Here is a 25,254-nt window from a genome sequence, read left to right as displayed (position 1 = left end):
AGGTTAGATGTCCTTCACATCTAACATGGGCTTCAATTGGAATGCCATAGAGCATATTATCAAACCCATTATCGCCGTTTTAGCGGCAGTTTTCTGCCGCTGAAGCGGCGATAATTCTATCACCTGTCTTGATAATATGCCCCCAAGTCTTTCCACAGTAAAAGCAACTGTTTCAAGGTTTTACCATCAGAACTTCTAAAATACCTGTTCTGCTCATGAAATATGCTGCCCCCTGCCTTAGGGCTTGGTAAGCCTGCCATTGAGGTGACTTACACATAATACCAGGGGAGGCTTTGCTTTGCCACTGCCGGGCTAGCAGTCTAAAACTGCTCATCCAGTCTGCAGTGGCGGACTGGGAGATAGATTTTATGTGAGTCACATCAGGGTGGCACAATCAGTGCTTCAATACCTTGTGTGAACCTTTAACTTACATAACCTGGGTACTCTGGGTACCATGTACTAGGGATTTACAAGTAAGTTAGCCTATGCCAATATGGGATAAGCCAATTTATTATACACAATCGCGCAGGCCTAAGTGCACTCTAAGAGTAAAAAAAACAGAAATATCAGTCAAAAAAGCTTAGGGGCGAGCAGACTCCACCCCTGATGGAACTACATTGGCTCCCTCTGTAAGCAAGCCCACATGATCTTCATGGTAAGGTGCATCATTGAAGAGGCAACCAGAACATACACCCCTCCATGCCTGGCAGAAAAAATAACTATCTTCGTTGGGCAGCACCACACCAGAAGCCATTCAAGATTTCCAAACTGAAAATAAAAAGAACTGCAGAAACCAAAAGAAGAGCCTGCTCCATTGTTTTTTTCCAGGAAGTGGGACAGCATGTACCTTAGCATCAGAACGGCCCACCTCTTCTATGTTTCAGAAAGGAGATAAAGTCCCACCTCTTCAGTGAACACTGCATTTACAGACAATAGGAGTTACCACCCACAAACAACTTGCTTCATGTAAACAATTGTGAATCTTAACTCGTGTATCCCACCTCACTTCAGCACTTTGTTGGTCTCTAGTCAAGATTGTGCCCTACAAATACCTATATACACATGTGCCGAAACATACTTTTTCTACTTCGAAAAGGCCTGTTCTTCTGCGGTCTGTCAAGAAGCAGCAGGAGGTGGTTAGATTTTTAGGGTGAACTATGCAACTGTTGAAACACTAAAAAATGAAACCTGGGGTGTTCCCGTCCTGATATCTTGGTAATTAAAGGCAACGCAACATTCCCTTAGAATGCAAATTATTTTGTGAACAACACAGTAGATACCACTGGTCTGTACTGGCAGTATCAAAAAGATAACCAACCTTGTCCAGCCTCTCAACGGCACAAAATGCTTAATCCCTGGACACATTTATTTATTACATTGTGAAAAGTGCCGGCCATTTCCTCTCCACCCACTCTGTTCTAATAGCTTTTTGCTTTGCTCTGTCTAGGTTCTCATCTTCGAGAATGTTGGCTTCCAAACTGTGGACCACCTTGCTCTGTTAAGTCCTTCTGTCCCAAACGTCTTCTTTGCCGGACTGTAATTTGCTTGGTGTGTACTTGTGTGGCCAAGACATTTCTTTCGAAAATGATTGTTCAACGCTGTCTTGTGTATTTATTCTGCGAACCATATGCAGCATTTTGGATAAAGATGTTATAAACATTAAACCACATGAAATGCTTATTGGGATTCTGTCAATAAGTAAAGCATTGTCCATAACTTTGCATGGACAAGTCAAAGTGAAATTTGCTGAGACAAAACCAAGGGATCATTTAGAATTCATGTCTAGACCATTATGTTCAGAAGATCAAGCTTTCTTCAAAGAAAAGCAGCGCCTAACATATTTTTTAAACTATACCCCATTTTCATGATTCTTTGAAAACATTCTCCTGCTTTTTTCACCGCAACCTCTCTGGGACACCGACAGGCCACCTCCCCGTTCCCATCCTGCAAGGTTCCGGCTCCACCTTCTATTTATATCTAGGGGCTTCTAGGGGGCCTTGACTATTAGTTATCAGCGTCCTGTTTATTTGGATAAATGGCATGTTTGTGTAATGGCCACGTCAGGATCTTATATTCCAGAGGGGATTCATCCTCCACCAGTTCGAGGAGGCGCCCATATTTGGCCAATGCATGTTTAAGTTGTATATAACGAAAGGACTTGGGGCGTCATTTATGAGGCCCTACCAACACTTTTGCGCTGCCCGAACGTCACTTTTATGATGTTCTGGTGGCGCATTGTGCCACAACATATTCATAAGGCCCTGTAAAGCCTTATAAATACGGGAGAAACCGTAAACCTGAGAATGCGTCAAAACCTAATGCCACCCCAGGGGTGGTGTTAGGGAGGCACAAAGAGGAGAAACGTTTTTATTTCTCCTCGTGCTTTCCTTTTTCTATATGTGCTGCATTCTGCAGCACACATAAAACAAGCATTGGCATAGCCAATAGGTCTCGAATTTGGGACCTTATAAGTGTTTAGCCATGCAACAGTTGATGTTGTTGCACCAAGGATATTGTACTGCATAACTAAATACTTATAAGGCTCCAAAGGCGAGACCTATTGGCTATGCCAATGCTTGTTTACATTACTGCTGGCAACCCGGCCAAAGGCACTGAAATGATCACTGCTAGTAATCTGGCATATAGTGGCCACTAATCTATTTTGGTCTGATGTGGTCACTATTGCAACACTAATAATATTAGTATCTCTGGATGATAATCATTGAACATAAGAGGCTCTTGTTATAGAAATAGCTGGAGACCCATTCTAGACTCCTAAAATACAACTACTTCACCATAAGTATTTAAATAAGGGTTGGTAATGGCCAATGGGACAAGTCTCCTCTCCTCTGCCTGACACGCCAGCCAGAATGGGGATTGCCTCCACCAAGAGTGGAGTCATTAAAGGGTTTGGGGGGCAGTGGGAAGGGTCTTGTCAGATATTACAGGTCAACAAATCACGGACACCCCTGCAGGCCTTTATTAACACTTGGTAACTTAAATTTGAACAGGTTCAGTTGGTCTTAGGAGTTTGTGCCTGTTATCACCAAAATGGATATTGCACAGCAATGGAGGGCGACAACAGTCCAAAGTCTTATTTAATGGAAAGCAGATGCAGAATCCTGGAAAAGTCCATATATGAAGTTTGTTCTACCCAGGAAAACGCAACATCTTGGTTGTACTAATAAAATACTGTGGCACGATTGCTTAATATTTCGCTCTCTTAAGGCTATAAGGCCAATTACTTTACTATGACCAACTGACACTACTGGTTGTATGTACCCTGTGGGATTATGGTCGAATGTTAAGATGGTTAAAATGCAGTCCTGTTGTTGTACAAGGTTGTTTGACTTTACTATGCCACCAATAAAACTGTTTCTAAAATATACAGAGAAAGTGTAAACCTGCGCCACTCCAAAACTCAGTAAACTGCAAATCCAACTAGTCTCGCGGCACAATCTCGCAATGATGCAGCCTTTTGGTTTCCTGCATTTCAGATGAAATCACAAGTCACGCTAAATATAAGACAAACATTTCAAGAATGCATTGGCTAACCACTTGCCTAGCCCCAAACAGCATATTCTGGCATAAGCAAAACTACCCAATAAAGGATGACAAGCAACAGAGACACTTATTAGCCATATCCACAAACTACAACCACACCTGTGGAAACTGTGTGTACACACACCCCTATGCTTTTGGCAGGCACATTATCCACAAAGCCATATATTATTTGTACAAAATTAGTAAAGTCAACAAATGGGTACATAAAAGTGTTTCACACTTATGCCAATCAGGTGAATAGCATACTGAGAAACAAAATACCAGCACAACGAGCCGATATTGAATAACTAATTAGTTAGGTGGGGAAAGTAGGAACGTTTTTAAGCACAGAAATATGTGCTGAAAGTGCGGCTTGACTTTTGTTACAAAGATGGAAAAAGCTGAAAATGGTAAACAAAAGAAATGAAGTTATCTTCCTACGCAATCCTAAACATCTACAAAACAACATTTTATCTGGAGCACTTAACTGAAAGTATCTCAAAGAAGAGACCGTCAAACTAAATACATTTTAAAAACAAGTACTTGGTGGAAATTATCGTGACATACTCATCCTACTGTGTAACCTTTGACCCAGTGTGTTTCTGCCTAGCATGGCCTCTGACACTGCAAGTAAGCTTCCAACATCACCTCAAAATTAATTTTAGAACTTCCAAAAACACAGATTTTGCACCATATTTAGGTATTGTATCACTCAGATGGTTCCTGCTGAGTCATGGATTAGGAGCTCTGTTGCGTCACCGTCCCAGACCAGTTATTTGGTCTGCATGACAGAGTATGAAACAGGCGAAAAGTAGTCATAAGATTTAGGAGAGAAAGAAACGATCAAAAGAGAAGAAGTGATTAAATAGAGACCGTGTAACATAATGAAAAGTATATATAACTGAAGAGGTCAAGAAAATATAAGTACAGATATAGGATAAATGTAAGTATGGGGCAAAAGAAAATCGAAAGAGCACGGTAAAGGGTTCATGTAAGGGTAGCCAGAATTATTTAGTAAAGTAACATGATCAATATGTATGAGGGAGACACGGATTATGCTAAAACAATGTGTGAGAACATCACAGAATCGATAAAATACAGTATGGTGTGTGGAGGCTACAAAAAAAAACAAGCAAATCGCTGGGCAGAAAGGTAGGAAAAGCAAGAGCTTCTAAATGAAATAGAGATACATCGACTAACGAGGGTAAAGAGAATGTCTCCGTGTGCCTTTGGCTCGGCTGGTGCCTCGGGCATGTTTATTGCTGGAACACATGGCAATGCAAAGCCATTAATCAAGCAGGATGGCTCTGTCTCCCTTCACGCCCAGGGAGGAGGGAGATACGAGCAGAGCATCAAAGGGCTGGGTGAGAAGGGAGGGGGGAATGCAAGGAGCAGCTGTGCACGTCATCGTGCACTCAAGCTCTAGGCCAGCAAAACCATGTGGGTAGCACTTTTGAAAACCCACTTACAAAATGTCTCAAACAGACAGCTTTCGCTGTCTCAGCGAGACCTAAAAAGGAAATCGCCTGAATTGATTGATTTTGTGCAAGAAGGTATCCCTTCTAGCACAAAATGAATCAGCCCCACAACGCAGGCACCCTTGCACTATGGGGCAAGGGTGCCTGCGTTGGCACACGGCAGCCCATTGTGCACCTGCGCTGGGGAAAAGGACAGGGATGCGCCCTACCACGTAGATAAGGTGCATTCCTGCCCTTTTGTTTTGACGTAGACAGCGCAGCAAGGAATCTCAAAACCTCATAAATCAAGCCCACAGTGCCTTTTAGCTTGTATTAAAGTTCTTCAAATGATAGCAGACCCTTGGGGCCCTCTATTTCCCCTAATTTAGATATGTTCAGGAGGTCCCCCTTCTTTTGAGAGCCCCTCAAACTAGTCAGGTCTGGGAACAGGGCCAAATCCTACAGAGATGTTTCCAGTGTAAATTAATCCTAGTGCCTGATTGGCCATTCTCCTAATTTTAAATGCTGTAGCCATTAGGGCCTATCTCTGGCCTACGATGCCTCCACCATATAGTTGCCTGGGATACCCCGAGAAATCATGGCCCTCCTGTCCTCCTGAAGTGAGGGTTCCTGTAAGGCAGCAAATGCCCAATTATTCACAATCAGGAGCAGGGAAACACTGTAATAAAGTTTCAAATCTGCTAAGGTTATGCCCAGCGGTGGTTGGTGTCCCACAAAAATGGTGGGTCGACATAAATACAACTAAAAAACACACATACAAATAAACATTTAAATATGAAAAAAAAAGCTTCACTTACCTTAGCCTGAAGCACGTCCTCAGTGTTCTCCAGTCCCCGGCTCCAGACTACTCCGAGCATGAGGTCCCACAGCTCCCACCGGTCCTTATCCAATCCAGACACTGCTCTCATGCTGACTGAGTGAAGCATCTTGATTGGCTGGAACAGGCTGCCCCAGCGCTCCGAAGCACATTGAAGACCCGTCTCTGCTCTCCAACCTAGCTGTCTAAGACAGCTGGGTTGGAGAGTTTGAATTGCATGTGTTGGTTTGGCCATAGCAAGGTAGCCGGTCAAACCGACATGTGCAATTCATACTGATGGGGCACTCGTCATTGCGCACATGCCAATCAGCAGCAATGACGCACTGGCCCCGCCCTGCCCTCTCCATTTTATTACCATTTTTTTTCCAGCTTTCTGCGCAGCAGTGTGTGGGGGGAGGGGCACTCCTCCGCTACTATTGAGGAACCACTGCTGATTATGTCCCCTTTAAATGGAGACTTCATCAGCACATGCAGTGCTTCCCTAGGGATGCCCCAGTCCCATAGTCCCATAACATTAGACTTGCCACACTTCTGGGATTTTGGAAAAAGATGTTCAGAACCTCATAAGGCGTGTTCTTCATCATATAAAGGAATTATGGCAGTGAGATCATTTTATAAAGTGCGGCCCTTCCCAGTGTTGACAGTGGGAATTTTCTCCAGTGGTCAACATCTGTCTCATAGCCCTCAGCAGACCGCGTGACCCCTGGTGACAATAGACCACTAGGTATTTGGCCCCATGTAGCGCCACTGTAACCGGCCTAACCATGTTGCAGGAGGCTGCCAGGAAGTGAGTGGGAACGCTAACAATTTGTGACAGTTTATGCAGCTCCTTGCAGATTCTCAAAATATGTTAAGCATTTTTAGTACCATATAAAGAAATCATTTCTTCCCAATCCTTATCCCACTTGAACCCCCGTAGTTGTGCGTCACATTGCACCCAATTGGCCAATGGCTCTTCCTCAAAAGCCTACAACAATGAGGTGGACATCCCTGTCTCATTATCCGACAGAGACAAAACTCCCTTTAGGTAACAGCACTAATGCTTACTCTCACTGTAAGACCTTGGGTTACTGGTTAGCAAAGGTATGCACCCTGTCCAACCAGGAACCACAATCCCAGTCAGGGTAAGTCACAACACACTCTAAATTATCCTGTGCTCACCCTCTGGTAAGCTTGACACAGAGCAGTCCGGCTTCACTAAAGAGGCAATGTGTAAAGTATTTGTGCAACACTTCAAACAGAAACACAGGGAAAACACCACAAAAGATTCCATATCGGGTTAGAAAACTAAAGAATAATTTTATAAATAAAAACCAGAATGATAAAAATCCAACAAGTAGAAGTCGAGATATGAATTTCTAAAGAATGAATGTAAAATAGAGCTTAGAATCAATAAGTGCTTAAATGGGTTATCTGGTCATGCTAGACTAGGGCAAAGTCAAAAGTTCAGGCAGATAGCGATGGAGCACAGGCAAGATACACGGGCCCACTTGGGCCACCTGAAACAAAGTGGCTTGATCAGGGATGCTTCCTCATGGTCGACAAGCATGAGTAGAGCAGCCGAGGTGAGGCGTCACAATCGAGCCACGCAGTGAACAAGATGCGTCACTTTTCTCCACGCAACTGTGTCAATGCGTCTATTTGAGTGTGAAGCTCTGCTTCCGAATGTGATGCAAGGCTGCTGCTCCTGCAGTAGGTGATGGGTTGGTTCCGAAGTCCATGCGCTGGTACTGAAGGGCTTGCTTCGGTCCACTCTATACATTGATGATGATGCACTGGTTCAGACTCACGCACTTCCAATGAGGATGCGTGGGTTCTGGGTGTAGAAGCACCTTAGGTCTTACTTCCAAGAGTCCAGGACTGGAGTGGTGCCACTTGGCAGAGCAGACTCACAACATGTAGAGGCCAGATGCAGGTAGTTGAAGTCTTTTATATCCTTGAGACTCAGAACAGGAGGGAAGCCAGCAGGCCCTTGGAATCACTCTGGGTTCAAGTGATGCAGGTCCAGTCCTTCTCACCCAGGCAGGAGAGCAGGAGGAAGCAGGGCAGCTCAGCAAGGCACAAGGAGAGCAAGGCAGAAGTCCAGCAAAGCAGCAGTCTAGCAGAGTGGCAGTCCTTTCAACAGCACATCAGCTCTTCTTCCTGGCAGAGTAGTCACAGGTCCAGTTGTGTACTGAAGTTATGGTGTCAGAGGTACAGGACTTAAACTCAGTTGTGCCTTTGAAGTGGGGGAACTACAAAGAAAGCTTTGAAGTGCACATAGGTCGTCCGTTCCATCCCTGGCTCCAGACTCACTACAGGGTGGTATGCAGTGCTTAATTTTTAAAATATTAAGTGCCAGGGCTCTGACCAGGAGGCCACTTCAGCTTGCACCACCCATCGCCCTTGTCATCACTGCCAAAAAGACTACTAACCATCTCTCTCACATGTAAATGCGACAGTTCAGATTATTCCAGGTCCCCAAAGCAAAAGGAATGGCTGGGGAGGCAGGCATTAACAATTTTAATGTATATTGTAATCTTAATCTACCGTTGTTCTGCTCATCTCTAAATTAGATGAGCAGTACCACCATGTGGTGGACTGTTCCAAGTATGGTGTTGAAAATTAGGTGCTGAGCACCGTAAAGCACCGGCTCAAATTAAACACTGGTGGTATGCAGCCTTTGTGTAGGGACAATACACATCCAATTCAGGTGTAAGTGTGAGGCTGTGACAGCTCCTGCCTTCCATCTCCCAGGAAGGCCCATCAAGACACACCATAGCTCCCTTTGTATGTTACTGCCTAGAGGGAATGCACAAAGGCCAGCTGTCACCCAACCCAGACTGAACAGAGACAGGCACTATGCACCAAATGGCTAAAGTAAGTAAATGCCAACTTTTCAGTAACACCAAACTTGAAAAGTCTACCCCTCCACATTGAGAATAACAGTTAAAACATGTATTAAGGTAATCCCAATGTTATACCATGGAAGAGATAGGCCTTGCAGTAGTTAAAAACAAAATGGGGTTGATTTGCTGGTGTCACATCTCCACGCCCTCTATGAAGAGGCATACACCAGGCAGACACTAACCCCTCATTGTGGGACGCTCTCATTGTTTCGCTGTTGAAGCCTGACAGCGCTCCAGTGTTGCAGTGACAACATTCATTGTGGACATCACTGCCACAGCACGGAATTGGTGTCCTACATTTGTGTCTGTTTATGTCAATTGGTGTCCTACTTTTGTGTTTACTCGTGTCATTTTTTAACATTTTAAAATCTTCATGTAAACTGTCTTATCGTGCTACCAGCCAGTTCCCGCAATCATCCGCCTTTGTACACCTATGGCAGCAAAAACCCTGTTACATCATAGACACAGTAACCTCTTTCTCCTTTTTATATATCTTTATCTTTACTGGTTGGACCTTGAACCACACAGACAGTAGGTTGCACCTTAGGGGCACCACAATTGTGTGGGGTAGTTTTTCATTATATATGTTGATGTCCTGATGAAGCGCCGCGGATCCTTCAGACCACCTTTTAGGCGCAGAACATGTTGATAAATCACTGAGTGGGAGACCAGAGTGAGGCCTTCGCCTCACTTTAGGGTACTTTCCCTGCATAGTCGTTAGACACTGACTACCAGAATTCCTTTCAAACCGCTAGGGTAGCATTTGCTTGTTATAGGTTTTTATTTCTGACAGGGCGGTCTACTTTATTAAAGGATAGTTTGTGACCTCCCCTATCAGTTTTTAACCCACAACCATGTTCCACTACTCCACCACACCAGTCAACTCACTTGCACGCATCTTACGGCATCTCTGAAAAAGATCTCCTCCAAAGTGACCCTTTGGGGGACCCGTAGGGCATTGCAGCGTCGGCCCAACGAGAAGCATCGCCCTATGATAAAGCATGACATCCCCTTGGGGATGTGTGAGGGCAACATGAGACAGTCTCATTGACTGTCCTCATGACATAGGTCTGGACACACCTGTTAGTAACACTTTCTCTCCTTTCTCAGGAACAGAAGCCCCCTTTTTTGATTCTTTGACTTACCCATAAGAGTACAGGCTCTGGACCTCCTAAACCAGCTTCAAGTACCCTCCTCCCCTCTTTCTTACAGAGGAGAAATTTATTGAAACATGTGTAATATCATTCCCTGATTCTAACAAGTTTACGGTATCCATCATTATATTCCCAACCAATCTTAGGCTGTCCTCCCTGTGTGCTAGCCCGGCCACTAATAGGCTGGCCTTATTGACTAGCTTATATAAATTGTATTGCTTTGCTCAAAAGAATGTGTTTGCATCCTCCTCTACTATCTGTATTCTTCTCCCAAGAGCTCAACTTTGTGGGACAGTTCAATTCTCAGATCCTGTATGTACTCTGCTTCGCACTGGCCCGGGTGCTGTTCCATCTCCTGCACCATCCATTTCTTTTCCCAACATCTCCCAGTTGAAATGGCTATAACCACTTTGTATGCTTCCCATAGGATCACTGAGGCTACTGAACGAGAATTCTCCTAAAAGTTTTTATCTGTGGTTTGTCCCATTTGGGTCCTAATGTCCAAGTTCATTGACCGAGCTTCCATTCAGGCCTCCCTTTGATACTTGTGGATTTTAGTGTGGCTGAAATTCCTCACAGCAGAAAACATGTGTTCCCATATCTACTTCCCTGTAATATTGGCTTGGAAAAAGTACACAAATCTAGAGAGTGAATGCCTGAGAGTTGGTAGATTTGAGTATTCTTGTGTGTCGGGGTGTGTGTCTAGAAGTCCAAAAGCTTTGACAAAGTGTTGTAGTCTCCTGTCATCTCATCCCGGGAGCCTAGATGTTGTGATTCTATCTATGTCAAAGTGCATCATCAGGTTTAAGTCCCCTCCCATGATCAAGAGCCCTGTGTGGGATTTGTGTTATGTCCCCATTCGCTCCAACATAACCAACTTCAAGCATGGTGGAAATTACAGGGGCACCACTGATGGAGCGGGCGATACCAGCTAAAGATAGACACAATTCACATACTCACCTGGGCCCATAAACATTCATACATAAGCTAATAAGCACCGCTCGGATCAATTTATTTGTATTAATACCTGCAAGATGAATTTTACCTCACCAATTCTTCTCAACCCTTCCGTCCGTATATAATATCCTCTAGTCAATGGACCTAGTTCTTATAATAATGACAGTACCTGAAAAGGGAGAAACAGAGATAGCAGTACAATGACATACTACACAGAATTATAGTTACCTAGGATGGTGTGGAAACCAACCCCTTGGCCTAGGAGCTGGAATGGGTCCCCTGGGACAGGTCAGGAGACAAAGTTTCAGGACAGGATTCAGGACAGGATAGGTGACCTCTTCTAGTTCCGACGCCTGTGTCGCACCCCTCTCTGATAGTCTCTTCCTCCCCAATTATTCCGCGATCTTCTTCTAGCTCTTTACTTAATTTCCTCCTCGATTCTTGTGCGATGTTCTTTTAATTTAGCTTTGTCTCTGAGTTCTGGAGTTCGGTTCTGCTTTAGGATCTAATCAATTCTCGGACAGCATCTCAGTCACTCAGCATCTCTGCAGCATGAGCGAATTGTTCCGTATCTGACTAACTAAACTACCTCAATTATACTTTTCTAATGTTATACACCACCCCTAAATGTTTCTAGTTTATGAAACTCTTAATTCTGATTGGACAAACAAGGGGAGATGATCATCACACCATGCCAAGAATTTATATTTTGTTCTAAAGCTTATTGTTCAATGACCCTCCCATCAATTTATTTTTCCCCAGCATTATTTCCCACCCGTATTCACATCTTAATCAATACAATGTATGCAATATGGTGTAAAATCCTCTCCGTTCACAGGACATCATGCTGGTTCCCAGGGTATGTTGCTGTTTTCTTTTGGATGGCATTCAAGGCTTTGCATGGCAGCTCCTGGCTTGTTACTACTGCGCATGTGAAATAATCACATGGTACACAAGCGTCAGTCCCACTTGGAGGCCCAAATATAAACTAATAGATAGGTCAAAGAAAAAGAATATTAAAATCAAAAATAAATGATTTCACTGTATACCACCTATTTCTACTCTACTTCCATTAACTTATAAAAATCTTTCTCTCATTAGCATTTGAGGAAACTTGCATGGTTTAGTTTCAGCAAAGCATGCGCATTATCATGTGGGTTTCAAGCGGCTATTTTAAAAGCAACTGCGCAGCTGCAAAAATTTCCCTCCAAGCGATAGTACGTCATACTACGTAGATGCAGTAGACGCATGTGCAATGCAGAATCACGCGTTTAGCATCCATCTTCATTGACACTTGGCTTCCCCTAGATTTATATGTACGAATTTTGGTGCAGATTAGTATTTACAAACACAATTATTACGGAGTTACGAGTTATTGGAGAGGATTGCTTCCAAGCCAGTCTCTTTTTATGCGAGTCCTTGCTCCATCACCACCACCATCTTTTCCCAATTCCACTCCCCTAGGATTGCTGTGTAACATCCCTTCCTGTGTGCCAAGATCTATTTAACTGAATGTGGGAGCAATCTGCATTGCAGAATTCCCACCCCTCATGTGCTAGAGGTGAATCCAGAGTGGGCCACAACCCTGTATCCACCCTTACCTATGAACCAGCAGTTGTTGCTCATTAGGTGTGTCTTCTGTAACAGGATCAGGTCTGGATCCTGTATAGAAAGGAACCATACCACCGTCCTTCTCTTCAATTTATGTCCCAATCCTTACCTTTCCACATTAAAATCCTTCGGCCCTATCAGTGTTAACTTGCCATACTGGTAAAAGAAAATGCGTTTGTAGAACCCCAGTCCCCCAGCCATCGATTAATGGTCTTGTGCACAAATGCACCAGGAGAGGTCAAAAAAACCCAACCCACCCAACTGTTTGCCCACTCCCACTGCCTCATGCTGCAGGCTTGAAATTCCCTGCTGCTCCAACACTTGAGACACCTGTCATCCTCCCCTGTACAACATTTTAACCTATCATATCTATGTGAGTGCAATGTCTGCAGTTCTCTGAGTCGTTCTGTGACCTACAAAGGAGAAAACAATCACGGAAATTAAATACACATAAGCGCCAAGGCCACCAATCTGAGGCCGTCTCCCACCTCCAAGTCGCCCTGACAATTCTAGTCTGCAGCTCTCGGGTCACGAGCCCCTGTTTTCTGCCCGTTCATCTTCTTCATCTTGTTGCGGCGTTTCCTCTCCCTCTTACATTGGTTATATGATACCTGGTTCCCTGCGTTGTAGTGGGAACCGGTCCCTTCTCTGTCTATTCCTCTCCACTGAGTGCCATTCCTCCAGCCACTCCCAGACTTCCTCTGGTAATGTAAAATGTAAAATGCCATTTTTGCCCTCAGCCAGAATTCTCCATTTCACTGGAAATAACAATATATATTGGACATTCAATTCGTGCAGTTCCGCTTTCGCTCCTGTGTGTAGTTCAGTAATAGCATGACTGGTATTTTCACAGGCTGGTGGGCCCTTTGGAGGTGCATCTCTGAGGATAGCATCACGGTCCCTGTAGTTGATCACCCTCACAATGACTGGTCTAGCCCTGGCTCCAAGCTTAAGGGGGGTGCCCTGGGCTACTGTGAATGAATTAACTTAATTGTAAAGCGCCTCGAGAGGCATCTCAGCGCTAACAACACTAAAACCAAAGAATGGAGCCTGTCCCTCTAGAAAATCAACACTTAAGATTGAGTAAACATCCATGATTTCAGAAACTAAAGAACAGAAGAAAGGCAAAGATCCTCTGCAGTTCCATTCTTGACTTCAGAAAATGAAAAGAATATGTCAAACAGAAAATTATGTTTTAAACAAATGAATAAACTACATAAGTATGAAAAAATTGGGTTGCTTCGAAAGTGAATGAATTGTATCGGACAATTAATCACTGTGTTGTTTGAGTTTCTTTTTTCTTGAAGTATTGTAAATGACTATAGCCTGTGAATGTTTGTAGGAAACCAAAAACAAATCTAAAAAAAACAGCTTTCAACATTTTCTGGAGGTTGGAGAAACCTCAATCGACGACAGATGCCAGAATAGGACTTTAGTCTGTCTGACAGAAATGTGTCGCAAAGTGTATTATTATTATTATGAAAATTTTATATAGGGCGCAGCTACCCAAAGAGGGGTTCCCATCGCATTGATGGCAGGAAGGGCAGCTCGGAGACAAACAGCTTGAACTCACCAAGTCTTCAGGTCCTTGCGGAAAATGGTTAGAGGAGTACAGCTTCTCAGGGACTCAGGGAGAGTATTCCATAGCTTAGGGTCTAGGAGAGAGAAGGAACGCCCACCCATCCGAGTCCATTTTATTCTTGGGACTGTGTATAGGGAACGAATGCTAGAGCACAATGCAAGGGAGGGGTGGTAAGGAGCCACCAGTTTTTGCAGGTACCATGGTCCTGACCAAGAATTGATTTTATGCATAAAGCTAAGTGCCTTAAAATAGAGTAGCCTGTCCATTGTGAGCCAATGAAGGTCACAAAGTAAACCAGACACTGAGGCATATTTAGGGAGCCAGAACAGAAGCCTTGCGGCAGAGTTCTGGACCACTTGAAGATGTCTTATCACAGCCATGTCTGTTCCAAGATACAGTATGTTGCCATAATCCAACCTTGATAAGATCATGGCATGGATGACTGTCCTTTGGGCCAAGAAAGGAAGCATCCACAGGATCTTTTTTAGCCATTTCATGACGGCAAACATGTCAAGGCTACTTTGGTCACCTGTGGCTTCACGGGCAGGGTGGAGCCAACCAGAAGCCTTTGTTCTTCCCCTTATGTGTTGGTTCTGGAAGAGCCCCTAAAGTAGCAGGCCAGTGTTGGGGTCCCCAGAGCCAGGGATTCCTGCCCAGTACCATTGCCTTGATCATGTCACCATTTAGTTTTGGAGAGCTCGTATTCATCCAGGAGGAGATAAGACTGAGGCAGGAGTTTAGATCTCCAGAGTTGTATTCCTACTCAGATGACAGAGAAAAGATGTTTTGGGGGTCATCTGCGTAGGAGAACAGGGTGAGGTTACAGCTTTTCAGATCCGCTGAGGCCGGACTTATATTGTAAATAACACAGGGCACTCAGCTTAGCCTGGGGAATAGGGTCTAATGGCAAGCCTGACTTTATTGACTCCAGTAGGGCAAAATGAGAGGAGAGTCCACAGGGGCCAATGACTGCATTATTGCAGGAGAGTGTTCCATATCCAGGATATTTCCTTCCCTGGTAGAAGGTAACGTAGGATTGGTGTTCTTGCTATCGCAAGGCCACTGACTCATTGTCAGTGAAATTGCTCCCCCACCCTCTCAGCTCCACCATTAAGTGAGGTCTGCTCCTGCACTCTCGAGTGTTGGTGATGGAGGCCCTTCTCCACCCGCAGGTTTCCCTGCGCCTCATCCCTGGTGGTCCAGTGGATCTCTGTCTCCCTCCTCTCGCTCCATCTTTCACTCGTTTTCACTCGTTTTTCTACCCTCATTTATTTTTCACCTTTCTGCACTTTTCTGCATCTCTGCTCTTTTCTACTTTATTTCTGCTTATTTCCCCTTTTCCTTTACTCCTTATTTCCTCCCTTTACCTTTCCCTGCCGCTGCTGCCCCTCTTGCCCCTCCCCCTCTAGTGCAACAGGCCCAATCCAGCTCCCCTCTCCGCTCCCGCTTCCCAACTGTCCAGCCCTCGCCGACCCCTACTCAATAGCGTGCCAAAGGCAAGCCCGTCTGTGCCCGTCAGCGACCCGACCGCGACCAGCGCCAGGAACCCTGGACCGCCGCACCGCCAATGCTACGACCCAGCGGCACTCCATGCTCCCAACCCAGGCCACAACAACAACTGCAAGCTAGCATCACCAGCCGACACCCACAGACCCTTCAGCTGCCACCGCTGCCGGCACACCTGCAGCACCGCCGAGACCACGGACCCAGCGCGCCCTGCCCGCAAGAACACAACCGAACCAAAGACCCTGCAACGCATCCTACTCAACACCCGATCCCTCCACAAACACGCCACTGAAATCTGGGACCTCCTTGACAGCACCACCCCGGACGTAGCTTCTTCACCGAAACCTGGACCAACACCACCTCGGGACCGGACATCGCCATCGCCTTTCCCCAAGGATACAAGATCTCCAGGAAGGACCACCCCACCCGACAGGGAGGAGGAATCGCCATCGTCCACAAATCCACCCTCCGCCTGAGCACACTCCCCGACGAGCCCACAGACCTGATGGAACACCTTCACTTCAAGATACTGGCCAGCCCTACCTCCATCCTACGAGGAACCTTTATCTACCGACCCCCTGGACCCCGCGGGCCTTTCGCCAACTCCATCACGAACATCATCTCCCCGCATGCCATCGCATCCACCAACTACACCCTACTGGGAGACCTCAACTTCCACCTCAACAACCAACTGGACCCCAGCACCACATCCCTCCTGGACAACCTCCACAACATTGGACTCCGCCAGATAGTGACAGAACCCACGCACTCAGTGGGACACACCCTCGACCCCCTCTTCACAACAGGAAACTCCATCAACTTCAGCCACACCACCGAACTCCCATGGACTGACCATCGATGCGTCCACTTCACCTTCAGAACACACACCATCCACAGACACTAGCACCTGCTACCACGAAGAAACTGAACCAGAATCACCGACGAACAGCTAACCTCATCACTCAACAACTCCACCCCAACCATCGCGGAAAATGACGACCCCAACACCGCAGCCTGAACCCTGCACAGATGGATCTCTGACAGCGCCAACACCATAGCCCCCTCAAGAAAAACAACACACACACCAAGAAAGCTAGATGGTTTACCACCGAAGTTCGAGAGTCCAGACGCACTTGCTGCCGCCTCGAGAAGGCCTGGAGGAACACCAAATCCACAAAAGCCCACAACAACTTCAGAGCCGCCACCAACGCCCAACACCAACTCATCAGAAAAACAAGGAAAAAAGCGATTGAAGACAGAATCTCCACTCATTCAAACAACAGCAAAGAACTCTTCAACATCATCAAGGAGTTCGCCCAACCCACCAGCGAGTCCACCGACATCCCTCCCTCACAAGACCTCTGCGACAAACTCAGAACCTTTTTGCACCACAAAATCAAGAGCATCTACGACAACTTCGACGAAGACAACCAACACACTGAACCCTCACCAACCACCCCGACACCCTGAAGCCAGCGATCGACAACTGGACAGCCCTCACCACCGAAGACACACTGAAGACGATGAAGTCAATCCAATCCGGGGCCTCCACAGAACCCTGCCCCCACCACATTTTCAACAGAGCTGCCGACACCATCGCACCCATGCTCTGCAACACCATCAACCGCTCCCTGGCAACCGCCTCTTTCCCCGATGACTGGAAACACGCCGAGATCAACACCCTCCTGAAGAAACCCTCGGCGGACCCCACCGACCTCAAAAACTACAGACCCATCTCCCTGCTCCGGTTCCTAGCAAAAGTCATCAAGAAAGCCATCAACAGCCAACTCGCCACATTCATCAAAGAGCACAACATCCTTGACTTCTCCCAATACGGCTTCAGAAAAAACCACAGTAAGGAAACCGCCCTCCTCACTGTAACAGACGACATCCGCACCCTACTGGACAAAGGAGAAAGAGCAGCCCTCATCCTCCTCGACCTCTCAGCGGCGTTCGACACAGTCTCTCACCGCACCCTAATACGCGGACTCCAGGATGCAGGGATCCAAGTCAAAGCCCTCGACTGGATCCGCTCCTTCCTCTCCGGCAGAACGCAGTGGGTAAGACTCCCCCCTTTCCTCTCGGACCCTACACCAACCACCTGCGGAGTCCCCCTGGGGTGCTCACTCAGCCCTACACTCTTCAACGTCTACATGGCTTCGCTCGCCCCCATCGTCAGCACCTACGGATTCAACATTGTGTCATACGCAAACGACACCCAACTCATCCTCTCCCTATCCAATGAACCCAACACCGCCAGACACAACTTTTGAGAAGGTATAGAAGCCGTCGCCAAATGGATGAAAAACAACTGCCTACAACTAAACACCAACAAGACGGAAGTACTCATCATGGGCCCAAACCCAGATGCCTTGAACAACACCTGGTGGCCCCCCGCCCTCGGAAGCCCGCCCACCCCCACGGACCACGCACGCAACCTGGGAATCATCCTGGACTCAGAGCTCAAAATGGACCACAAGATCAACTCCGTCTCGTCCTCCTGCTTCCACACCCTCTGCCTCTTACGTCAGACCTTCAAATGGAAACCCCCTTGAACACAGTAAGACCGTCACTCACTCCCTGGTCACCAGCAGACTTGACTACGGCAACGCACTCTATGCCGTAATAAACAAAAACCTCACCCGCAAGTTACAGAACATCCAAAACGCCGCCGCAAGACTGGTCCTCAACCTGCCAAGACTCTGCCACATCTCCCAGCACCTGTGTACACTCCACTGGCTCCCCATTGAAGCAAGAGTCACCTTCAAGATGCTCACAAACGCTCATAAGGCCCTCCAAGACACCGGACCAGCATACTTGAACAGCCGACTCAAATTCCACGCACCCCAAAGGACCCTACGATCAGCCCAGCTCTCCTATGCCGTGGTCCCCTGCACCAGATAGACCAGATAGGGAGGCCGCTCCTTCTCCTTTCTCGTGGCCAAAGCCTGGAACGATCTTCCGCTCCACCTCAGACAGACAGCATCGCTCTCCATCTTCGCAAGAACCCTCAAAACCTGGCTCTTCGACAGACCCCCTCCTTGATGGACTGGAACCTGCGAATCCCCCGACTCCCAGTGCCTTGAGACCCTTACGGGTGAGTAGTCGTGCTTAACAAACACATGGTTGATTGATCGATTTCCAGCTGGGGTTTGACTATCCACACTGTGGTTTAGGGCGAGCTGGATGTCCATCAGTATAGCAAAGGACATAGATATGTTAACCATGACAGGATCTGACAAGAACACTTGGTCAGTGGGGAGTAATGAAGTAAAACCTAGGCTCAATTCTGTCCATGTCCGTGTTGGAAATCGGCTTGGAATTTATCTAGGATATAATACTTTGAATTGAGATTTACGTCTGCTAATTTGAATGAATTTTCACATACCCTTTCTTAGAAATGGATCAGTAGTTGGGATGAAGAGTAGGCTTCTTATGTAGTGGTGCGATCACCGTAAATTGCCAAACAGGCATGACTTGCCCAGTGCTGAGTGAGGTTGATGAAATAGATTGTTTTAGCTTTCCATGGCTGTGTTGTATCTTTCATTTAGGCCGATTTGTTCAAACAGTTGTTTGATATCAGAGGCAATGAAATGCCCTCCTTTCTCAAGATTTCCTGATGGGATATCTTTCTTAGATCTTACCATCCTGTGATGATTGACCTTAAAGATATTCAACAGGGGGGCATGGCCAAGATGGCGACCGGAGCAGTCGCAGCTTAGTGAGCTCTGAAGTTGCCTGCCCAAATAATCCTTAAGGATCCTACCCAATCCAGACGCCATGCCATCTTAACTGATCGCCAGTGTCGCCAAGAAGAAAGTGATACATGGCGGGAAGCGGAGCGGCGGCGTGCTGGAGGCCGATTGTTGGCGCTGGGCCTACAGTGCAGCGGAGCGGAGTCGGAGATGAGGCCTCCGGGGGGGAACGAGGTGCCTGCTGTGCCAGAGAGTGGGAGCCCACCTAAGGCGGTTACGGAAGCAGAAAGCTGCAGGACACAGGGAAGTGACCCCATGAGACAGGTGGGCGAGGAGCAGAGCTGTCAGGACGGACTCGCAGTGAGCGTTGGGTCCCGGAGAGGGGGGCCTGCGCATACCATCGGCGGTGCTGCAGAGAGCTGAAGCGGACTGCCTGTGCCCGCCCTCATCGGCGTTGAAGTGAGCCGGATGTTGACGGAGCGGGGAAGGACCCACTGGGCTTCGCACTCGAAGCTGGGGCGTTGGACCAAGAATCCGGTCCGGAACGGGCCCAGGGAGCGAGTTGTGGCTCCCTGAGGACAGCTTGTGCACGTCCCCGGATGCAGACTCAGCGGGGTGGATTCTCAATTCAGAGCGGCAGCCACCTAATCAAGCAGCAGTCGGCACACACCAGCTGGGCTGGAGGGGCGGACGTGACTCAGGGAGTGGCACCCCCGGAGCATGCTAGCGCCAGAGGCCTGCCCACTGGAGGGCATTGATTGGACTTGTAGCCCCCGGCGGAGAGACTCGAGGTGAGGAGGCCTGCGTGGAGTGAATGTATGCTACAACAGGGGGACACAGTGCCAGAGGAGTGGCTGCTGGAGTTCCCTTTGGATGCAGTCAGGTCTGGAAGAGGCTACTGGGGCTAGCAACAGCCCTGAGGAGTGGAAACAAAAAATGCCGACCCACCTGTCTTAAGCAAAGAGAAGGCTAATTTTGGACCACTCATCCCCCGCATTGGGCCCTCAGCCAAGATAACGCAAAAAGAACATGGGGGGATTGAAATAGATGTCTAGGGGGTCCGGATCCTGCGCCCCCCCACTGCTCAATAGGACTATGGGGAAGCCTGCTTACACAATTGAACGCAGGCTTAGTCAAAAAGCAACGGAACACGAAAGACGGCGCACCCAGAGACGGGAACAACCCTGGAACCCTGCAGATACTCAACCGCCGGGGAGAATCGCCGGACATACACTAGACACTCGCTGCGTAGTCCCCCACGATCTTACACAGAATCACGAACATGGGGAAGGACAGGTCCCAAAGAAATGTGCAGCAGATGAAAATGGACCAGCACACCGAGCAGGGAATCCTCCCGAGGGCGGATCTGCCGCGGACGGAACCGGCAGGAGCTGGGTCGACTGCGCCGGAGCCTACAGGAACACAGATACTTGCCGCAATTGAGACATCCAGCGCAACAGACCAGGCAAAAATAGATGCAGTCTCATTGGATGTTGGACTGCGGCAGGCTCCTCTCCGTACTGTTGCGGATTGCTCCTTGGCTACGGAACAAACAGTTAGCGTGCTGCAGACGGAGATTACCACATTAAAGTCAACGGTAACGAAGTTCGCTCACAAGACATCAGTCCTAGAACGCCGGGCGGAGGACGCGGAAGGACGCTCCCGCAGATGTATTCTCCGTTTTGTTGGATTTCCCGAGGGAGTCGAGGGGAAGAGTCGGAACTCTTCCTAGAAATATGGATTAAGGAGGTATTCCCCACAGCGACACCCCCCCCCCCCATCTTTATAGTTGAGAGGGCTCACAGGGTGCTTGTAGCGCCACCACCACCGGAAACACCGCCCAGAACGATGATAACAAAGATCTTAAACTACAGGGACCGCAATTGTATCCTCAAAGCGGCAAGACGTGATGGGGACCTGGTCCTTGGGAATCGAACAATCCATATATTCCCAGATTACACACGCCTAGTTCAGCAGCAGAGGACGCCCTTCATCGGGGGAAGCAAAATCTCAGAGCTATGAACTTACAATACATGCTCATGTATCCAGCAAAGCTCAAGGTGCTTCATGCTGATAGAACCACTTTTTTACAACGCCAGAGGCGGTCTGGGACTGGCTGGAGGTCCAAGGAGAGCGGGGACCCCAGAGGGGGAGAGGAGAGGATACACCCGACCAGCTCCAAAGAGGGCAGGAGCAATGCCCATCGCCGGGGGCCCAGGTGGTCCTCGAGATCGACGCAAAGAGTGGTGGTCAGAAGGGAAGGATCCCTGGAACTGGAACAATCGCACTCTGGAAGAGAGGGCAGTAAGTCTCTTAGACTTGACCAAGCGACGCAGCAGGCAGAACTGGAGGTTGCCAGAGTGCTAGTAGAGGTGGTGACCGCCACGGGCTCCAAAACAAGTACAGGAGATACTGTTGAAGATACACCTCAGCAGGGGGGCTACTGAGGCGCCGAAAAGTATAACCGATGACAACAGAAGATCAACACGGAAAGTTTGACTGTATGAGGCCCTTGGCTCAGACACCGGCATAACTGGTGGACAGGGAACTAATTGGTGATGAAGCTGAACCCCATCGACACCTGGCTGGATGATTGGATATAGCTGGACACAGACGAATGGCGGGCGGCCTATGCCGCCTCCCCCTCTTCTCTTTGCTCCTTTCTTCTTTATCTGTTCTCTCTGGCTGTTTCTTTTAGATGACTGCAAGCTTCTTCTGTAGTCCTCTTTCTACACCTTAGAACTATTCTCATTGGACACTGTTACATGTTGAGTGGTAGAGTATGACTGGATAGTGTTAAACCTTCATAGATGTGTTTAACTGTGGGCGGCTGAGGTATGTATGGGAGTGCATGAAGATCGGGCTGGGGTGGGCTCGGCTGACGGGCGACTTGGTGGTCCGAGCGGAGCACAACCTACAGACCTGATAGAGGAGTTTACCTGACGTATCAAGGTGTAGTGGTTGTGGTAGCATGAGAGACACGAGGTATGAGTGGAGTGCGAGTGTATTATTGGTTTTGCTATTGTTTTTCTTTGCACGGATGGGAATTGCATTGTCATTAATGTTTACAATTTGTGAGGGGGGCTTCAATTTGGTGGTTTTTATGGGGATACACAAAGGTTTATTGCAGTGTCTACCCGGGGGGATGGTGGTTTCAAATGTTCAAGACATGGGGTTTATTGGCAGCGATGGCGGCCGATGGCAGGTTGCTAACATAAGTATTTGAGTGGGTGTTTACTGTTGGTCATGGGACGCTACAAAATCATAACATGGAACGTGAGAGGGCTCAATTCGAGAAGCGCTTTAGAATCCAGACATATTTGCGGCGATAGGGTACACATGTAGCTATGTTACAGGAGACACATCTAGCTATGTTACAGGAGACACATCTACTAGATGCTGAGACACAGAAACGCCACAGAAAATGGAGGGGACAATTGTTCGCATCCACCTTTTCTTCCTATGCTATGCGAGCGGGGTGGCTATATGGATAGCTCCACAAGTTCCGTTTAAGCTGCGCAGCTACGAAAGTGGACATAGAGGGCAGGTGCATGATAGTGCATGGTGATATGGATGGGATGGAAGTAGGCTTGGTGAACGTCTATGCTCCCAATATAGATGACGCTGACTTCTTTAATGATATGGAGAACCGGTTACTGCCTTACCACTGGATACCATTGGTGTGGGCGGGTGACCTTAACTACATATTGGATGGTGCGTTGGATAGACATCCTCCTAAATATCACACTAAGCCGAATATGACAGCGGCCCTGAGGGGAGTGATGGATAGACTCCACTGTATGGACATTTGGCGTGAAATGCACCCAGGAGAGCGGCAGTATAAGTGCTATACGCCGGCACGTGAGGTCTACAGCAGGCTTGACCGGTTCTTGCTTTCTCAAGAGGTGTGTGGTGGTGTGGGCGGGACTGTAGTGCTGGGCCGCTTCCTATCTGATCATGCCCCTGTGTCGCTAGAGTGGGGGCCTGAGAAGAGTAGGCCGAGGGTCCCATTATGGCGATTGCAGCCATTCGTACTACGAGACCAGGTATTTAGAGAAGAACTTAGGAAAACCATTACATATTATTTCAATAAGAACTGGCCCACCACAGAAACCAAAAGCAATGAATAGGACACACTTAAGGTGGTCACCAGGGGGACTGCCTGTCAAGAGTGGGAGGCACTAGGAGACGCCTGGAACTGGAGCTGATGGAGGCGGAGAAAAAGTTGACTAAATTGCAGCGCGATGTTCGCGCGATGGATCGACCCTCAGAGGCTCTTTTTCAGGTGCAACGTATAGTTGGGGAGACTTGGGATAGACTGGATTGCCTGACCCGTGAGGAATATCGGCAATTATTACATAAAGAAGGTGACAGGTGGGAGAGATTGCTCACGTGGTTGCTAAAACGAGAGCTCCCACCCCGATGATTCTAGCACTGCGTTGCCCTGATTCGGAATAGCTAACACGTAGGTCGGTGCCAGCTTAGTATTATTTGCTCACGTGGATGGCATCTACCGGGAGAATGTTGGAAATGGTTGGTCTGATGGGGTGACATCCTTCGGTGTGTCCCACTCCCTCAACTTACGGACCAGCAGAGAGATGAGCTGGAGGCAACACTCCAGTTGGGTGACTTGCAGGAAGCCCTACGGGGTATGGCCCGGTGCAAAGCGCCTGGCCAGGATGGAATGCCCGTAAATTCTATCAAGCATATGCTGTTATTCTCCTTCCGCGCTTACTGGACACCTTGCCGAGGCTAAACAAGTTGGAGTTCTTCCCTCATCCATGCGAGAGGCACAAATTGTCATGCTCCACAAGACTGATAAAAACACTGAGTATCCGGCTGCATATAGACCCCTGTCCATGCTGGGAGTAGATACTAAATATTGGCCAAAGTTTTGGCCATAAGAGGGAGAGTGGTGACCTCACTGGTCCATGAGGACCAATGTGGTTTTATACCAGGGAGAGGAACACATATGAATTTACATCGCTTGTCGCATGTCCTACACTCGGTGGCAGATTCAGATCTCAGGGCGGCAGTAGTCACCCTGGATATTGAAAAAGCCTTTGATACCCTGTGGTGGGATTACCTTTGGGAAGTACTGAGGAGAATGGGGTTTGGTAGCGAATACATCGCCTGGATCAAATTGTTGTACTGCAAGCCAAGGGCCAGAGTGAGGAACGGAAGACAAGTGTCAGAAGTTATAGAGATAGGAAGGGGCACTAAACAGGGGTGTCCATTATCCCATTGCTCTTTGCTTTGGCCATGGAGCCTCTGGCGGTGCGATTGCAAAGAGATATGGAGCCCTGGGGTATAACGGTGGACAGTCGTAGGGACGTGGTCTCGATGTACGCAGACGATGCCCTTCTCTATCTCAGTGACCTAGAGGAGGCGATCCCGGCAGTTTGGGACATACTAGATTTGTTTGGATCTTCCTCCGGCCTCCGTATTAGTTCCCAGAAGACTATACTGTTCCCGCTCACGGCCTTGGTGAAGGTGACACGTCGGGATCTCTCTGCTGTTGGCATGGACTGGAGGTGTGATCGATTACGTTACTTTGGTATACAGGTTGCCCATCAGCCGGAGTCCCAGTTTGAACTGAACATGGGGAGGGTCCTCACAGAGTTATGAGCACCGATAACGTTCTGGAATAGGTTGTGGCTGTCGGTTATGGGGAGAGTGGCGGTCTCCAAGATGATGCTCCTGCCTTGCTGTCTCTATGGGCTCCAGAACTCCTTCTGTAAAATTCCTAAATCTACGTTTGATGCTTTGAATGGCCTCCTGGTCTCCTTAGTGTGGGCTGGTAAACGGAGCAGGGCCAGGCTGAAAACGCTCAAGTTGGACATGGAGGGGGGCGGTCTGGGGCTGCAGGACCTTCGATTATATTACATTGCTGGATTATTGCAATATGCCGCGCAATGGTGCATGCGGGTATACACAGTTGAGAGGGACCTCCTAGGGAGATGGAATGAGGGTATGCAACTACAACGGTTTTTAATGATGGGCTCAAAGGTCCCTTAAGACTG

The sequence above is a fragment of the Triturus cristatus genome, chromosome 4_1 (genome assembly GCF_964204655.1).
Source record: "Triturus cristatus chromosome 4_1, aTriCri1.1, whole genome shotgun sequence".
In the NCBI taxonomy this organism is placed as follows: Eukaryota; Metazoa; Chordata; class Amphibia; order Caudata; family Salamandridae; genus Triturus; species Triturus cristatus.
Note: the sequence above shows the minus strand (reverse complement) of the source record.